Source organism: Elaeis guineensis, chromosome 1 (genome assembly GCF_000442705.2).
Source record: "Elaeis guineensis isolate ETL-2024a chromosome 1, EG11, whole genome shotgun sequence".
NCBI lineage: Eukaryota > Viridiplantae > Streptophyta > Magnoliopsida > Arecales > Arecaceae > Elaeis > Elaeis guineensis.
The window spans coordinates 91,258,108-91,264,271 of NC_025993.2; the positions used below are offsets into that span (position 1 = coordinate 91,258,108).

General features: G+C 36.8%; 1 non-coding gene across 1 annotated transcript; it reads left to right on the forward strand.

Annotated features, from left to right (window-relative positions):
* Positions 1 to 4,493: 4,493 nt before the first annotated feature.
* LOC140854883 (small nucleolar RNA R71) lies at positions 4,494 to 4,599 on the forward strand. The gene has a single exon (XR_012137977.1). It is a non-coding gene; the product is annotated as a small nucleolar RNA R71 (small nucleolar RNA).
* Positions 4,600 to 6,164: the final 1,565 nt, after the last annotated feature.

Sequence of the window (6,164 nt, forward strand, 5' to 3'; positions counted from 1 at the left end):
TTTCAATAGTAGAGTCTCATAACCAAAGCAACATCTTCATGACCGACTGCCTAATGGCCGACTGACCATCATGGTCGAAATAGAGTCATCATGGTCAAAGTAGAGTCATCATAGCCGACTGACCATCATGGCTGAAGCAACATCTTCATGATCAATCCAGTATCATAATGGCCGACTGACATGACTGACTGCCACGACTGACTACCACGATTGATTAACATAGCCGACTGACATGATCGATTGTCTAATCTACAATCACGATACCATAATCGTGGATAATAACTACATACCACGATCGTTGATGCGTAGTCATTGATAGCACCAAAAATAACTCTACTCACTACGTAGATAGGATGAGTCGAGATCGTATCCTCAGGGACCTTGGGCTAAGTTGAGATTACAAAATAAAAAAAAAAGTATTATTTTGATTTAAAAAATAAATTATTTTAAAATTAATTTAATTAGAAAATAAAGAGCTCGGGAGTTTTGAATTAATTTTGCACTAGCAGAGTTGTATCTCTTTTTTAATTAAATAGATGCGATTAATCTTAAAAAAAATACCTATCTTTCCTCGGCACACCCCGTATCCATAGATCACGGCATATCTCTGGAAAGTACTAAGTAAACAACTCTTCTTTCCAAGGCACGCTCCATACCCGTAGATCACGGTGCATCTTCAGAAAGTAAAAATTATTCCTAATATTAATCTAACAAGAAAGCATAAATAAAAGCATATGAAAGAGAGCAAATAAAGAACTCATGACGATTTAAATAAAAAGCATAATCTTTATTGCATATAAAAAAATACAAGAAAGTTTAGAACAATAAACCATCTCTGTGTCGTTACAAAATTTTTTCTCCACTCTCAAGACTGCTAGCCTAGCTGCTCATGAAGTACTCCCTTTCTATTCCTCTATGCAAGGCTCTGAAGAATTTCTGGGCTCCCCCTCCAATGGGAGTACAAAAGTCTTTTTATAGGTGTTAGGAGGGAGGAGTTTTATATGATTTTTCGATGTGGGACTAAAGAAAATACTAAGGACTAAAAGATGGATGGATGAGATAGAAAGATCACAAACAGATAAAGAAAATATAAATTCTTCCTCTTGAAGTATTTTCAAATATCATATTTTTTTCCTTTTAATAAGCATTTGTTCGTCACTGTGTCCACAGCATCAAATTACCCGTGAACCTGCTGCCTCGCACCTGCGCCCACGCCCGCACCCACTGCCTCGCCCGCATTGCTTCCGCGTTGCGCCCGCGTTGCTTCCGCGTCGCACCCGCGTTAATGCTTCAAAAAGAAACTTTTTTATTCCAAAAAGAAACTTTTATTTCTTTACAATTACATCTATATCCTTTTGGATTCCTTGCATAGTATCTTTATTTTCTATAATACCGTATGCATCCTTCTTTTATTTTAATTTTATTTTAAGTCTAATTTTCTTCAAACTTGAGTCTTTTTGATCTATGAATCAAACTCTTTGTATCGACGATCATCTTTCCTGTAAAACATAAAAAGAAGTATCAAATTCTTAATAAATAAAATAAATTAAATATAATTTTTTATTTTAAATGACTTAAATTAAGTATTTATCACACCTCCCAACTTGAATTTTGCTTGTTCTCGAGTAAAATAGATATATCAGCATTGTGTACCTACTCGATTTTGAATCAAAAATTAAGTTAGACATCCCAAAAGGTAGATGATACCTGGTCAGACCATTAAAGAGATATTTCATTGAATTATCAATTTGACCCAATTAGTGGCTGAGTATTAACTAAAAAAATTTCAAGAGCTTTTCTTTCACCAACTCCCCACTTTACTCTTTAAATCCTCTAACTTAATGTGAGAGGGGTTTATTATCTTCTTACAATTTAGTTCCCTTATTATCCATTTTTTTTTAATAAATAATATATTTTTAAAAAAAAATTTGCATACTTCGATCTTTCCACCTAATCTCTCATGAAGCAGATTCTTTATTGAGATTAGTAAGAAGAGGGTTGTAGAATCACTTCTAAAATTTGATCTAGTCCAAATCCTACCATTCATTGGGTTTTCTTAATAATTTATTCCTCAGTATCTCTAAAATTATCTTAACCGTTAATCATTCATTTATTAGGATGCCTAATTGACTCTTAATCAAAATAAAATTTGGATACACAAAACTAATTATTTCTGACCATACTCGAGGATTTGATTAATTTCCATTTTCTTCCCCCCCCAACTTAATCTACATTATCCTCAATGGAGTAGGAAAGCAAAGAAAATAAAAGGAGAGAATGCACCTAGGATAATTTTGCTTCGGAAGTTGAAGATAGCTTCATTGATTAATACGTTCTTGTTCTAAATTCCTGCAGCTACAGTAAAGTAAAAAAAATATGAAATCATTGGGTTGTCTCCCAACAAATGCTAAGTTTAACGTCTTCAGCCAGACGTCAAGTTTGTTGACAGACTCTTCCATATAGAGCGGTCTTTTATTCTTAAAAAAATGAAGATCAGTTAAAACAAAATAAAAAAAAATTGAGTTGCCTCCCAAAAAGTACTAAGTTTAACATCTTCAGCCCGACGTCATATGCAATAAAACCAACAAAAGGTGGGCAATGGCTCATACTTGATTGTCCATGGAGGAGTAGTTTTATCGTGTGGTGTATCCAACAAGATGTTAACTTCTTTCATATATCCCTCAAAGTCATACACTCCAAAGTGAGCCAAGCAAGTATCTAAGGGGTCTGGTGCTAGAATTGTGTGTGTTGTATCTTCTATAATGTCTTCTAGTGTATCTACTTCGAAGCAACTATCCATTGATGGTCTTTGGGAAGCACCAAACACATTCAGTCTCAGTTTCTTATTCTCAAACGATACGTCCATGACTCCTGTCCTACAATTAATGCATACATTTGCTGTAGCTAGAAAGGGTCGTCCTAAGATAATGAAAATTTATCTTGGGTTGCCACTTAGTTTCATGTCGAGAACCAGAAAATCAACTGGAAAGTAAAACTCATCTACCTTGACCAAGACATCCTCAAGCATTCCACATGGTACCTTAATTGATCTGTCGGCTAACTACAGTGTGACTGATGTGGGTTTCAGTTCTCTGAATCCAAAAAGTTCATACATTGAACTAGGTAAAAGATTCACACTTGCCCCTAAGTTCAGAAGAGCTTTTTCAATGTGATAATCTCCTATAATACAGGAAATGATGGGGTCTCCTGGGTCCTTAAGCTTTGGAGGAGTGGCATGCTGGATGACAGAACTAGCCTGTTCAGTGAGGCGTACTTTCTTTAGGATTTGTGATCTAGATTTACGTTTTTGGATACACAAATTCTTCAAAAATTTGGCATAAGCAGGGACCTGTTTGATTGCGTCTAGAAGGGAAAGATTAATTTGGACTTGCTTAAACAATTCCAATATCTCATCGAGTCTTCCTCCCTTCTTATCTACAGGAATAGGGGCTTTCAGGGCATCCAAAAATGAGACTTTAGGCAAATAAGATGATTCCGGTGCAGTTGGTTCATTCTCTATTTTAAGGTCCTCCTTGTTTTTGGGTGATTTGGCTTCGGTTAGAGGTTTAGGATCGGTCTCATTGGTTTTACTAGTGTGTTCAATGACCTTCCCACTTCTCAGAGTCATGATTGATTTGGCATGTTCAGAAAAAGCTTTTGGGGTATTAGAACTCTTAATCATAAATTATCCTCTTGGGTTGCTCTCGGATTGGCTAGGTAATTTTCCTCCTTCCCTCCTACTGAATGCAGTCACTAGTTGACCTATTTGGGTCTCTAGCTTAGCAATGGATTGTGTGTGGGAGTTAAGGATCTGAGTGTTGACTTCTAATCGTTCTAGTACTTTCAAAACTTTTTCCTCAAAAGCTGAGCTGTGACCGGTAGTAGACGGTTGAGGAGCATTTTAAAATTGATGGTATGGTCCATGCCTATATGTTGGGTCCTGATATTGAGGTCGAGGTGCGGTAGAGCCAACCACTGGTTGTGGTCTCTAGGAAAAATTTGGATGGTTTCTCCAGTCGGGGTTATAAGTGTTCGAATATGGATCATTTTCTGATCTGCGAGCTTGTTGGACTTGAGCTTGCTGAACCTGCTCGTGCACAAACTCAGAAAATTGAGGTGCGGCTGGACATTCACTAACAAAATGGTTCGGACTTGCACACAATGTACAAACTTCTTGGATTGGGTTAGGTGGAATCGGGGATTGTCCAGTATTTAGAAGACGATCTAGTTTTTGGGATAGTTCATCTACCTTACTGTGGATATCCATGACATATTCAATCTGATAAATTTCACTTATTTTTTGTTGAAGCATGGGTTGTTCTCTAGAAGTGGCAGACATATGATGTAGGAAATTCTCACTAAGTATTTCAAAGAGCTGCCAAGCTTCATCCTCACTCTTTAGCATGAATGTCCCACCACATGATGCATCAACCATTTGTCGGTATTTCTCTGATAGACCATCATAAAAATACTAACAAAGTTGCCATTTAGGGACAGCATGGTGTGGACATTTACGAATGAGATCCCTTAACCTTTCCCATATCTCATGAAAAAGTTCACCCTCCAATTGAGAAAAACTGGTGATAGCTTTTCTAATTTGATTTGTTTTACCAATTGAAAAGTATTTCTTAAGAAATTCTCTCTGAAGATGATCCCAAGTTGAAATGGTTATAGAGTCTAAGGAGTTTAACCAATGTTTGGCTTTATCCTTAAGTGAGAAAGGGAACAGTTTCAACATAAGGGCATCATCTGAGAAGTTTTGGATTTTTACTGTGGTACAAATTTCAAGAAATTCATCCAAGTATTTGTATGGATCCTCGTTACTAAGTCCATAGAATGATGGTAACATTTGAATAATGCTAGACTTAATCTCATATTGGGTAGCTTCGACTGGAGGTGCTTGAATGCATGGAGAGTAGGTATACGAGGATGGAGTGAAGTATTCTCTCAATGAGCGTGGAGGATTAGCCTCACCAGGTGCAGCCATGTTTCTAACTCGGATAGTCTTAAGAGTCTTTTCTAATTCTTCGTCTAATGGTTGCAAGTCGGATTTTAGTGATCGTCGACCTAACATGCAACTAAAAGGTCTATGTAGGACTATCCTAGTCTGTTAAGGATTTTTTTTAAAAAAAAAAAGAGGAGAGGAGAAGAGAGAAAAGAGTTCTAAAGAAGAGATCCTAAGAAGTCCTAAAACTAATAGAAGAATTAGTTGTGGTTAGATTTTAATTACAATCAAGTTAGCACGCAGTGGACTCTCTATCCTAAAGTTATCCTAGTTCTAGACAGCTCCTAACTGTAGTTAGCCTTCAAGCCCTCCAAGTCGGAGTTTGACCAACCAACTGGCCAGGTAAGTGTAAGATTGGTGGGAGTCCCCCCGTTGCTTTCCTTAGACATCAATTAAATTGGTCAGGTCAGCGAACGAAACCAATTAAAAACCACCTTCCTTCGGGCCCAGTCGTCCCACAAACCACTTGCCTAGACACCAGCTAGCTGACCAAGTCTAACCTGGTTCAACTCTCAAGGTCACTTGTCCTAATGAGCTCAAAATCCTTAGGGGTCAACGTCTAATTAATTTTAGATTAAGGTCTAGGTTATACAAATGCAAGGGAGTGATTTGTGGGCCAAGGAAGGGTGATCAAATCCCCACCTTATCTTAGTTAATGGGTTGCGCCCTTAAAGTTAATTATGGAGATGCAATGCAAAAAAATAAGGTGTCCAATCAAGTCAGAAATTTTTATATTTGAGGTTACACTATTTTATTTAAGTGTTATGAAATATCAGTAGCTTTTTTTTTTTTAATTCAATCATGCTAAGCTCTCTGGCAACGGTGCCACAATTTGATGCGTAGTCGTTGATAGCACCAAAAATAACTCTACTCACTACGTAGGTAGGATGAGTCGAGATCGTATCCTCAGGGATCTTGGGCTAAGTTGAGATTACAAAATAAAAGAAAGAAGCGTTGTTTTGATTTAGAAAATAAATTATTTTAAAATTGATATAATTAGAAAATAAAGAGCTCGGGAGTTTTGAATTAATTTTGTACTAGCAGAGTTGTATCTCTTTTTTAATTAAATAGATGTGATTAATCTTAAAAAAATTACCTATCTTTTCTCGGCACACCCCGTATCCATAGATCACGGCATGTCTCCGGAAAGTACTAGGTA